The sequence below is a fragment of the Cupressus sempervirens genome, chromosome 2, assembly GCF_028749045.1.
Source record: "Cupressus sempervirens isolate cs-2001-9-10 chromosome 2, ASM2874904v1, whole genome shotgun sequence".
Taxonomy (NCBI): Eukaryota; Viridiplantae; Streptophyta; class Pinopsida; order Cupressales; family Cupressaceae; genus Cupressus; species Cupressus sempervirens.
Window position 1 is genome coordinate 168,159,054 of NC_143119.1, and position 14,055 is coordinate 168,173,108.

The 14,055-nt window shown below is 31.6% G+C and overlaps 1 non-coding gene and 1 pseudogene across 1 annotated transcript; both read left to right on the forward strand.

Annotated features, from left to right (window-relative positions):
* The first annotated feature begins 4,421 nt into the window (after positions 1 to 4,421).
* Positions 4,422 to 9,808, forward strand: LOC149571586 (kinesin-like protein KIN-14R; annotated as a pseudogene).
* A 3,137-nt stretch (positions 9,809 to 12,945) lies between these two features.
* Positions 12,946 to 13,017, forward strand: TRNAV-UAC (transfer RNA valine (anticodon UAC)). The gene has a single exon. It is a non-coding gene; the product is annotated as a tRNA-Val (tRNA).
* The last annotated feature ends 1,038 nt before the right edge of the window (positions 13,018 to 14,055 follow it).

Consider the following 14,055-nt stretch of genomic DNA (forward strand, 5'->3'; position numbering starts at 1 on the left):
TTTTCTTTAACCACATGTAAAACATGAGATTGTAGATTTGGACTTGCCATTTAGGAGATGATATGTTACTTCTAGTTTCTATCCTCAATTGTGACATAATTTAACTCATTGTTATTGGCTATATAGATGTCATGGAAGGTTGACACAATCTCCACAAAATGAGAAGTTTGCACAACAAGATAAACTCCATACAGAAATTTAAATTTCCTATCATGATTCTACACACTAGTAGAATTTTTGTAAATAAATGACCATATAACTAAAAATTTTAGTCACAAGATTAAAAATCTTAGTCATGTGACTAAAAGTGATCCAATTCTAGTAATGTTTTACAATTTAGAAGTATAAGTGACTAAATAAATGATTAATTTGGTCATAAGGTAAAATTACAAGGTTAAACGAAGATACATGATTAAATAAATGACCAAACAAATGATTAAATAATTTATCACTAATAATTAGTCATCCTCACAAATGAATAAATGAATGATCAATGATTTTTTTATCATATTAATACATTCTTTAACTTTTTTACAGCTTTTAGTACTTATTAATGGAGTTTTTGTCCTATCAATACATTATTATCAATTAACTTATTCTAATACCCTTTCAAATAATATTGAATTGATATTTATGAGTTCATAATTTTGATAAATAAAAATATAACATTTATCATATGATAAATGAATGTGGAGCTTTATGATTATTCACAAATTGAAAATAAAAATAAAAATACACCTATTCCAACTAAACTATGAGGTGTCTTGTACAACATCAATTAGGAATTTGAGCATGTTCTCAAGGGAAAGAGGTTAACAAGGGTGGAGAATTTGGCAAAAAAGTCTAGAACAACTTTAAGTGCCAAATTACTTGTACTAGAAACTCAAGCATCTATACTTGGGTCATTATATTTTCATTTTTAAATCATAACTATTAGACATTTTTAAATCCTAACTATTAGACATTTTAAAATGTTACATGACTTTAATTTGTATAGTATTATGGGGGACATCTTTCCACTCTTAAGATAGTTGAGGAATATTAGGGTATCCACTAACAATGCCAATAATGAAAATAATCTCTCTAGATGGAAGTGTTCCTACATACATATCCAAGGGATGACCTACATAAGGGATGGTGGGAGTAAGTATTGCACCTTCCTAATGGTACTTGGGATCTCCCTATTCTAGAAAATAGGTCAAAGGTTCAAGGATGTGTCCTTGAACTACCATCCTAATTAATACATTTTGACTTGTTACAAATACTATAAAAATTTTGAGTAATAAGATATATTTGTCTTCTTTAAATATAATTTTTTTATAATATAATTATCTATATTGTATTGTATATCCTTCAATAAACTTAAAATTTTAACCATTTCCTCTCTATTTTATACACAATTTTTTTTTCTTTTTGTCATTAAAATTTTAAATTACACTCCACCTTTTATCATAAAAAAAATATGAAATAACATTAATAAACTACAAATGCATTGATTTATGACCTAAATAGAAAATGTGTGAGGGAGATCATGCAAAGGTTTGAAGTTTCAATAATTTGGAGCTTTCCCATCACATTATGATCAAACCAAATGTAAAAGAAGATTTGTAAAATCCATCTCGATCTCTTTTGAGCTCTTAAAAGTAATATATAATATCTTGTTATCCAATCACACATGGATAATGCATAATTAGCTATCAAGAAAGTCTTATCCAATTAAATGATTTATGAATACACTTCTTGATTAAACTAGATGATATGGATAATGATTTAAGAACTACCTTTCTATACATAATTTTTTATGAAAATTTTAAACCTCAATAATATGTGTTATATTTTAAGATAATTTTAACTATACATTAATTTTTCAAATCTTTTGTAAGTTATCCATTTCAAAATGTTATTTTTATAATTAATAAATTTAGATCTATTGAATCAATATAATTAGAACCACTACTCATTAGACATAGGTCAATAGATTTAACTCAAACAATATACAATATTTATATCAATATTACAATTAGACTTTCTAAAAAAAAAAAATCTTGCATGCCTTCCATTAAAACATTAGAAGTTTATAAATAAATAAATAAATAAATAAATATATAAATATATATATATATAAACTGAGAGGTATATGTAAACCCATATCTATCTAATTTAGAAGTGACAAGATATTATTTTCCTTTCTTCTTTCATAAATTATAAACACGATTGAAAACTACATGTTGGTCCTACAATATTAAGGGTTTTGTTGATGCCCTGATTGACCTCTATTTTTTGTTAATTGTTTCATCTCTTGGTCGAGCATGTCATTTCCTTCCTTTGGATATGAAAGAGTGCCATGACCTACTCATACTTTATCTTCATGGAAATTAGGTTTTGAAACCCACCTTCGCCGAATGTTGCAAAAATTAAACAAATGTTTAGAAGAAAATCTCAAAATGAAACTTCCTATGGCTCTGGGCATCACTTGCTTCTCATCAACACAATTAATTTGGAGGCTTCCACCAAATCTTCTAGTTTGTAGGGGGCAACCATATCAACTTACATCCTGTATTATTTTGGCATGGGTGAAGACACCATAAATCACGTGGTGAGCTTGGTGGAGATGCATTACAGAAAAGTTCTCGATAATTAGGTTTTGATTCCATGTACAATACCCATTACATGTATGTGAATTGTTTGCTAAAATGCCTAAAAGAAAAGTGTTTACATTGAATACAATGGTTAGATTTTTTGAAAAGGTTTTAAAACTTTTAAGCACTACAATTTTCATGTTCAGAGCTAGACTCAATAAGTTTTCCTAGTGGTCAACTTGCTTGTTGTACACTAAGAGCTTGGAGAAAGGAAAGGACATCCACCCTAATATAGAAGGTAGAGGTGTTTTCTTTGATATGAAACTATATTGTTAGACATGTTTGGAATCATAGATAAGTCATGTGAATCATTTGACAAAATACCCACCAAAAAGTATAGTGTCGTGGATTAATTATAGCAGGTACATGAAATAGATTTGATGAAAAGTCCTTAGAAACATTCAAGAAGGAATAAGAGATAGGTGTAAAGCTAAATTTCACAACCTTTTGTAGCATCATCCTTTCTTGTCTTGAGATAAGATCCTTGTAACAATGAATAGACATTCATCATAGCATGAGGATATAAGATCTTTTCTAGACATTTTAACTACTTTGTTAGACATTTTGGTAGCATGGATAAGGCATGTGAACTATTTGAATAAATAATCTTAAAGAGATACCATCTTATGGAAATATTTATAGAATATGCTCAATGTGGATTTGTAGAAAAGGCTTTGTGGGGAGGAGAACAAGACAATTTTTGCAAGGCGACTTCTTTGGTCGGTGATTAGGATCTGGGGGGAGAGTGAAGGGAAATTACAAACAAGGATTATATTTATATTTTAAGGTATGTTTTGTAGATTTTTATTGAATGAGTATGTTTTGTAGGTTTTCATTGAATGATAACTTTTGATCATTGCATGAAGTTGTTACATTTTTGTGTGCCTAGCAGTTTGTTTTGTTTTGAATGATCTTCTATATGGCATGAAATCAAAATGAATTTCTTTCATATTGAAATTGTTATCAATCGGGCTTTGAATAATTGATTCTACTTTTGAAATTCAAAAAGAGTTTTAGGATAGAAAAATATTTTGTTTAAATGCCTCCTTTGATTCTCAATTGACACTATCATGAAAAAATGCCTATTATGCTACATAGCCTTCCAAATGTAGTGAAAATAAACTAGTACAAAGGGAACCCACAAAATCATATCTTTTATTCTTATCACTATTTTTTGATAGTGAATCTGTGTTTCCCTTATTCAAGAGTATGGACTCCAATAACCAATGTTGCGGCTACTTGAAATCAATAAGCCATCCACAGTAATATGTCTATTGTTCACCTTACTATTTTTGCACAATATATTCCTTTCATTTCTCTTGTTAATAATAGAATTCTTCATATTAGTCTCACTACTTTTCCATTGTAAACTACCATTGTTTCGAAATAGTTAACATTTGAAGCAATGTGACTACTTAGTAATAGCAATTTCATACTTTGAGAATCAATAAATTCATTTTTTCATGATAGTGAATGGACCTCTTCAAATATCAATAACTCTTTGCAAATACACACAGTAATCTATAGGTATTTGAGGCCACCATAATTGTTCAACTTTAAACAAGCCAAAGATTTTAGAAATCCTAAAAAAAATATTGCATTTGACAATACATATGTGCTTAGACTCATTGTGTTTTCAAGGAAATTCTACTTACACAAACCTATGAGAGTTTTTGACCTTCTTAGAATATTATAGTTACGAGTATTGTACAATCCAATAGCTCATATAGTGGATAATAAAGTGAGTCATAAACTTTTATATGATTCCTAGTAGCAAAAACAATGGGCGAGTCATTTGAAAATTATATTTTCAAAGGATGGTTTTAATTTGTCAATGTGCTTTACTACTAATTGATTTCATTAAGATGTTGCACTTTTACTATTTTTTTTTTAATTATCACTATCTAGAGGTATCAAATTAAGATTAGCTATGGTAAATACTAAAACGTAGTAACTTTCTCATTCACGTCTTGCTTCAACAGATGGTATTAATTTGTGATGCAATCAAGTCAGGGATCTTATGAAACTACAAAATCTTGCACTGTTTACTTTTCATCCCACCTACATAAACACGTTTGAAATAAATCTTGAGATAAAGAACAATTACGTATATATGGAGGGTTAGAAGAGACAAATTCTGATATTCATATCTTCATGCCTTCACACCTTTGGTTCACCCCTGATTTGAAGTCCGATTATTTTTGTTTATGCTACGACTCTCACTTCAGTCTTGAACACCATAAACCTACGTACAAACCCATTATTTTTATTTCTCTATTCTTTTTTTCTTGGAAAGCTAATTTCTAACACCTTTCTTCAGGGCCTAGAGTAACCTCTAAATCCTCTTTCCAACTTTGTTGCACAAGTTGGATGCTACCGCAACAGACACATTGGATAAGAAATTGGAGTTGGATAGTAGTCTGTAGAATTATCTTTTCAAGTTGTGAACAAGTTAAAGTTACATGGATGATGAATAAGAATAGATGTAATGACAATGTATATTCCTCCTACTATGTATCTTAAATATAATTATTCATATTTCTTGCAGCCCCTGCTTCAAAAATTAACTAGGAAATTCACCATGAATACAATCTTTGCGAACATTGAAGGAATTATATATGGACAGATGAACAATTTTTCCATTGCAACGTTATCCCCACCGCCCATGATTTTTTCCTTCCTAAACCACACCATCACCTTTTCTCCTCCAATAACACGGTTCTTCTCAATGGCCAAATCTATTTGAGCTGAAATAAAGGTATTCTAAGGACTATCATTGATGAAGGGAAAAGTTTCTTGAGTACATGCTAGAGAATAAAGAGATAAGGTGTGATTTCAAGTTTTTCCCTTTCCAAAGATACCAAGAAAGTCTCCTTTGTGTCATTTTGTCCTACAATAACATTAGTGTATCATTATGTATTGGCTATCCAAATAATATCTACTCTATCCTTGAGTAAATTGGGGAGATTATTCACAACAAATTGAGAATCAGGGTTGAACAGGGAACTATAAAGTCCTTCAAATTATCTTCTGTGAAGCTAAGCCCCATGTTAGAGAAGAAGATTGAAGGAAAATAGATCATGTCCAGGAACCAAAACTAGGTGAAGAGGACTGCAATCAAAAGGTAATGATGGGCTAGATAGCCCTTATTTATGTTCATGTTATAGCAGATAAGAATACAAGGATGTTATCAGAGTCAGCAAAATGCTATTTTTTTAAAGGATCCTTGCTTTAGCTTCTGATTTAATACTATTAGGGTACCATAGAGATTCTTTTTATCAAGAATTACAATATGTGCGTCAATGGTTTTCAATGTAGAAGCAGTGCTTGTAAAATTGCTCTAGAATATAAAAGAAAGTTTGAAGAGCTTGATACAGAATTTGAATTGAAGAAGAAAGAATTTCATGAGGCAAGGATATCCCTAGAGGACACTAATTGCCAACTTGACAAACTATGGAATGAACTGATGCGCAAGTCTATGCATGTGGGCTCCTTAGGTACAAAGGAAATTGATCTTACATTGCTAACTTCAACAATTCTTTATCCAATTTGTTCTTTGATATTGATTGCGCAATAATTTGTCTTATTTTTTAACAGCTTATGGTATAAAGGGTCAAGTAAATAAGTTAAAGGATCTACAGGACAAGCATGAGAGTGAGAAGAAAATGCGGGTCTCTAAAATTCACCTATTGAGTGACAAGTTGAACCTGTAGGAACTGAGAACAGTATTTTGTATTATCAAAAAGTCGTTTTTCTCTATGCATCAACTATGCAATCTGAGCATGCTTATGAGTTGTTTCTGGGGATAACAGATGCTGAGGAGTGACTATGTTAAAGTATCAGTGGAGGCCAATTCTCATGTCTCATCATTTGCTGATATGAGTGGAATGACTTCTGCTATGCAAGCTCTACATAAGATTTAAAATATTTGAACTATTTTTTACTTTTTATTGCAAACCTTCAAGGAGCTAGTATTTTTATAATTTCTAATTTTGTAGTTGATCAGCAGGAAGAACTGAAAGTCCAGTTCGTTGAACTAAAAGAAAATTTTGTAGAAGAATATAAGGAACGCAAGAAACTCTATAACAAATTTGCTGGAGCTCAAAGGCATGTAAATAATTTCATGTTTCTTATTATCTGCATTGAAACAATTATGTCATTGGGGTAAATGCTGAAGTCATAGTTACTTTTATTTTTCTGCAGGAAACATTAGTCTTCTATAGGTGCCACCCATTGAGTGCTGAAGAGATCATGCAAGGAGCCACTTCTGTAGCAGAGTTTGATGTTGCCAAAGACTGTGAGATCAACATATGGGAAAATGGGGCTCCCAAAAAAGTCTTCAGATTTGATTCATTTTTTACCCGACAGGACAACCAAGGTAAATGTTATTTACAGATGCTATAAGATTTGTAAATATTTTAGTTGAAACTCATTTTTATTGTCATGTCAAGCAGAGAAGTACATAATTTTTAAGAACAACTCATTTGTATCTATTGTTATTCTAGTAGAGGATGTTTTTGCCAATGTTGCACCTGTTGCCATTTTAGTTTTGGATGGCTACAATGTTTGCATCTTTGCATATGGATAAACTAGAACTGGAAAGACATTTACAATGGAAGGAACAAAAGAAAACCGAGGTGTCAACTATAGAACATTGGAGGAGCTCTTTAGAGTAGCTCATGAAAGAAAAGGTCAAGTGAAGTATGATACCTCTCAATATTTTCACTTTTTCTTTTTGGTGGGTGTTGACATATTATGCCCAGATACTATCTTGAACCTAGATGATGTGATAAACCCATGAGTATGTTAGAAAAAATAATAAAGGGATAACATTGACCTAAATGAAAAGAGATATGGATAATGTGATAAATTAAATATAGTGACAACATTACTACTTGTATTGTGAACTAGAATGTTATCCAAAAGAAATTTTTCCAGGGAAAGCACATTCTACAACCACATAAATCCATGAACACCTACGAGATTGTTTTAGATTGTTTTTACAATTATAAATTATCTTTAGCTTCCAAAAATTATAAATAGAATACAATCGCTGATTTTCTTAGGATTATTCCCTAGATCCATTTAACTCTGAACTCCATTGGTTTACATCTCTTTTGTAAATTTGAGAAATCAGTGCATAAAGATGGAATTTGAGTATGAAGAAAGAAAATGCGGTGTCCAAGATCTTTGCGCAGATTCAATGGCAGAATTGGATGCAGAGGGGACTCTTCATTCAGTGATATGCCCCTCTATGACAGCACTGTAATGATGAGCCCACAGAGGGTTTCGAACGCCAATTCCTCAGAATTCCTCTTTGATTTGGCCCTTGGCAGCATCATTTCCAAGCCAAATTGTGCATTTTCTACCAAAGATCTATTGCACAAAGTCTGCATCCATCCTCTCACAGAATGCACTGCGCAGTCATCCTACAACAGCGATTCGAAACCTTTCAGGAAAATTGAGGTCTTTTTAAAGGAATATCTTCAAGCATGCAAATCTGAATCACTAGAGTCAAAATCAAGCTTTTGGACAAGCTCAAGCTCCAACAGCTCACAAGCTTCACGTTAAGGCCTCAATTACTCTACCTTGCTCAAGGTTTTGAAGGCTGCAAATTCAATGGTGGCGAGCAATAAAACAAAAGATATAGCAAATTGTAGCGCATTTTCATCTGGTTCCAGCAGTAAAAAGTTTCCAAAATGGCTTTAGATTCTAAGCTTTGGGGTAATTAAAGCTCCAGGTGGAATGAGCGTGCAAGACATGCGTCTCAGGCAATGTAAGTAGAACGACAGTGGCTCGGACAGTCTGTTCTTAAGCGGTCAGTTTTGAGCTATTACAAAGAGGGGCCAACTCTGGTGAAAAGTGAAGCCATTTTTGGGCAGAAATCGAGGTCTGTAAAGGAGAATAAGTGGACTATTGAGGCCCGCAGAACCAACAATGAGAAAATCTAAGATTTTCGTGCAGCTCCTCCTCAACTAGGACAAACCATAAAGAAGTAAATCCTAAACACATTTAATGCTTCATGATTTATCTTGTCATTATATAGCTCTCAAGTATTGATAATAAGCCAAATTATTTGAAATTATTGCATGTGTTATTGATAGGTTGGAGGTAAAACAGGTAGCTAAAGGGGTTCATCATGTTCCATGGCTTGTTGAAGCTCAAGTGCATAGCATGAGTGAGGTCTGGGAGGTGTTGCAAACTGGAAGTCGTGCTCAAGTTGTTGGCTCAACTAATGCTAATAAACACAGTAGTTGTTCACACTGGTATGTGATAATCTTGAAGATAATTTATTCAAATTTTTTATGCTATAATCTATATCTCGTGCTTTAGTCTCACTCATATAAATTACGTTTTTGATGCCCTAGCACATATTTGCTCCAAATTCTTCAATCCTATTACAATATCTTACAGAAAAATCATTTGAAAATCTTATGTTTTGTTCTATGCATTGAATGTGGATCATATGTTTGACTTTCAATAATTCCTTGTGTATTGGTATTTTTCAATATACTTTTTGTGATGGTTAGATGTAAGAATTTGATCAATGGAGAGTGCACCAGAAGTAAGCTTTGGCTTGTGGATCTTGTAGGTAGCGAGTGAGTTGCTAAAACTAATGTTCAAGGAGAGCACCTTAAAGAGGCATAGAAAATTTACAAATCACTCTCTACACTTGGGGATGTAATATCTTCTCTAGCAACCAAGAATAGTCACATTCCATTCAGTTTTGTTTGATAACACAATCTCTTTCTCTCTCTTTATGTTTTATGTTTTATACATTGAAAGAGCACAACTTTCTCAAATTCTATGATCAGTTGTTTGGATACAAAAACTTCAAGTTAACACATCTACTACAAGATCCATTAGGTGTGAACCTTTCCTTTCTAAATGTTTGGATTTCTTTTTTCTTTTTTCAGTTATTACTCTATCCTAATCTGATTGAAACAACTTACGGCAATCTAAGATTAATTACATTTGTAGGAGGCAACTCAAAAACTCTCATGTTTGTACAAGTCAGTCCTAATTAAAATGATATAAGTGAAACACTATGCTCGCTCAATCTTTCTAGTAGAGTTTGAGGCATAGAACTTGGTATAGCTTAGAAACAAATTGATCCAACTAAGCTTTTGAAGTATAAACATATGATATTCCCTATTTATGGCTTATAAAGAAAATGCTTCCAAAGAATACAACTTTTATAAATTGTGAAAATCTGATGCTTTTAAAGTTATGTAACTAATTTAATTAGTGTTATTTGATTCTTTTAAAGTTATACATGTGTTACATTTCTTGTACCGATATTACAATAATGTTTTTCTTATTTCTTGCACTTCGTATATTCATAATTTTTTTGATCCAATAGTTTAGAATTATTTTTTTGTGCTCAAACAAGTGTTCCAGTAATTCTTTATCTGGTTATCTATTTGACCAAACCAAATAATATCCCTGATATCAATGACCACCTACTCAAGAATCCAATAAGCATACAATTTTAAAATTTAAATAGAGAATAAGTTGCTAAAATTCTAATTAAACAAGGTTTAGAAATTTATATTTCAAAAATTGCATCTTTTAGATCACTGCGCACATTATGAATTCTACATAATAGGTTATCTGGATGTAAAGAAACAAAGTTATAAATTGTTGTGTAATAAAGTAACATAATTGTAAATTACAAACGTGCTCACCAAATGAGTACGTAGCATAGAATGGGAACTCATCTTCTCACTACCCCATAGAGGTGTTTACCATTGACAAAGTATAAAGGGATGAATTAGGAGTAGAAGCAGCCACAAACAAGAATGGCAACTGTCCAAGACTGCACTGCTCTAAATGAAATGTATGGATAGAAAATTTTCAACACTAACTATTTAGAAATGGCACTAGCCCTAGATAAGGTATTGTTTTCATCTATGTTTTCTCACTTTTTCCTCTGTAGTTGTTACTTGACTATTTCAATTAATAGCACAGATTTGAATTATTTGGGTATTTTATTGTTTTGATAAGATCTCATTTTATAGTTGAAGCCTTATAGATCAAATACCTCAGAGCCAAACTTGAGTTAGGAAATTCCTCTTTCTTTGCCTATCTTTTAAAGATTGAAAATTTGAAAATTTTGAAGGTGAACCATTACTGCAGGTGTTTATTTACAATAGCATAGGGGAATCTTTTTCTTGTGAATATAGATTCAATGGATGATATAAAATTTATGAGTAAAGAGACCTTGCATGCAAAATGTTTGACAAAATGTCAAACCTTTAAAACCAAACCATAGAGTCAACTTGCATGCTTTGACTCTCCTACCATCTCTTTTGCTTTGGCAATCATCCATTTCATCATCTCTACCCGAGAACATACAAGACTATATTTGTATGAAAATCTTGATATTGCAAGTGCACAACTGATGGATATGCATCCAACAATGGCTTCCACAGAATTATAACAAGGGCATAATGTACAAGGATTGCAAAAATATATGTGTTTATTCTTCTCCTATCTCATGCATTAATTGGGATTTTGTGGTTCTTCTAGATGTCGATAGTATACTCTCTTATGTCTCACCTTATTTATCATGACTCCCTTAGAATTATGTTGTGGTAGAATCATTTCTTTTGTAGTGCTAAAGAAAATTAGCATTTGAATTCATCATCTTGCTACAAAAGGTGATAGGAAAAATCAAATCCACAAATGTCATTAAAAAATATGAGTAATTATACATAATGTGACACAACATTTGACTTGAGATGTTTAACACACTTAGTCTCACTTGAGAAATTATAGAAATCATATTTGATTAAACAGGTATATATATGATAAAAATGCTTAAAAAGAGGTTATTTTTATCCAATAATCCACCCCTACATGAGACCCACCTGTGGATGTCAATTCCTTTGAGAAAATTGAAAACAAAATGGAAGCAGACAAGAGCTTGACTTATAAATCTCCTTTTCTAGGTGTAGGATTCTAAGTAGAAATACATGGTGAAGGAGCCAAGTGTCAACTAATATGGCAATTTCAGTACCACAATAATGGCTTCCATGTTCAATATGTTATCTTTTAAATAAGTGGGTCCTCCCTTGGAACCATTTTCTTGTATGCATTGCAATCGCCCTATAGAATGAGTTAGAGAAATATGTCCTTCAGCAATAAAGGAGAAGGAATAGTGGCCTTACACAACACACGAATGCTAAAAATTAGTAAGTCCTATATGTGGATCACCTTGTACTCTCTCACCTTCTACAGGGTCTCTCAACTCCTGTAGGGCATATGAAGACATTATAAATGGATAATAATGAGAAAAGAGTACATGTGTGGCTATTTTCTCATTTAATGGCTTTTTAGTTGGAGCAATTGTTTGGGCATATATGACTATGAGTTTAGCCTACACAATGAAATATTGCAGGATTAAGCAAAGTTCCTAGAGAAGTATTCTATATTTTAGATCTAGAGGACCTATCACTATTAGGAAATAACATCAGTATCATCCCTAATGAGATTGGAAACCTTAAAAAGTTATGCTCCTTCCTTTGAATTTTTAGTTTGCACTTTGGAATTGTATGCTATAATTGGTTTTCATGCTTTAACATGGACATTTGGTTTTGTATGTCCCATAGTGTGCCTATAAAGGAAAATATCAAAGTGCTAATGAGCTTACTATTAAGGAAGTAATATTTTGACAATCCAAAAGTGTATCATAATGCTTTGGGCAAATTTCACAATTCTTGTATTAGTGTTTTAAATAACATTTCGTGGCTGTCATTAGATGGAGGATAGAAAATGATGGATTGTGGAATCATACATTCATTTCAATGCTTAGATTACTTTCAAGATGTAGAAAAATATAATCAAGAGTTCAACTAGTTGAAGATTGCATGGAAGCATTTCAAATTGGTTTTGTAATTCATTTTTAAGCCATGGCTCTATAAAATAAGAAGCATTGTATTTGTATTTGTACCTCTAAGATGTCATTTGGAAGAATATGACCACCTTAACAATGATCAAGAAAGAAGGCTAGGCAAAAAAATGGGTAACTAGTATTTAGGAAAGAAGGTGATGCCATGAATATCATCTACACAAACACTTAATAATTTACTAAATACACTATTTCACAATTTGGGCAATGTTGTTGTTGGTTATGAAATGAATTAGTTGGTTTTTTACAGTTAACTACTACTATTAAGGTTTTTCTTTTTTTGTTCCCCAACTTTATTGTAATAAAGGGAACAAGTCACAAGTAATGAATTTGATAATGAAAAAAATATATGGATCTTTATAGTATGCATTTAATAACATCACTACTCTTTAAAGGGTACTAGCTCAATGGAAGAGCACCTGCTTTACAAGTAGGAGGATGGTGGTTCGATTCCACCGTACCCTAATATGATTAAATTAATGATTAACTATCAAATATACTACCAAATAGAATGCTAAATAAACTATCAAATCAGCTACCAAATTAACTATCAAATATACTACCAAAATTACCACATAAACTACCAAATAAACTACTAACTTAGAACAATGAATGACTAAATCAATGATTAAAATAATTTAGTCATAAATTTGGTTGGGAGATAAATGTTTGGCAAAATTGTCGTTGGTTACATGATCAAAATTAGTCACATATCAACAATTTTTAGTAGTTTATTTAGTAATATATTGTTGTTTGTGTACTAGTGACATGAATTCTCTCCAACCTCCCATGTCAACATTCTAGTGAAGAAACTAGCAAAAATAAGTTTTAACCAAATGGGTAGAAAGGAACAAAGGGTAAAATACTTAATCAAATAATAAATATACATTTAGTTAATGACATATAATAGACTAAAATCAGATATGTTTGGACATGGATTATTTTAGGCTTCTATTTAGTGAATCATTTCTACCCTGACTGGTAGGATCTCACCCTATTTTCATGAATGAATTTGGTAAAGATGACATAGAAAATAGACAAAGGATTCTTTTGACATTTTATTGATAGTCTTGTATTTCATTCTGAATTCTATTGAAGGAGAAAATAATTTGTAGTATGATGCATTAATGCTAGCAACAATTTAAAATTACTTCAATGCATGAATTCATGACACCCTAAATAGAGTTGAAATTATTGAAAATATGTAATTGGGGACTGTCTTATAAAATATTTTTTGACAAAGAGACCAGTGTATAGCTATTTTTTTTTCTCGGTAATTCAATGAATTTATTGATCCTAATATTTATAAACACTTTTGATAGAAAATATGCTTTGAAACTAGATGGGCTCTCACATGGAGAGAAGAGTTCCCAAATAAATATTTTCTTAGGAAAACCTAATAGAAAGAGGATCTTATGCACCTCCTACTGACATTTTTTAGGCTTCATTTCCTTCTATGGTTTATAAAATGAAATTCATTGATGGTGGACTTAAAGACAACCA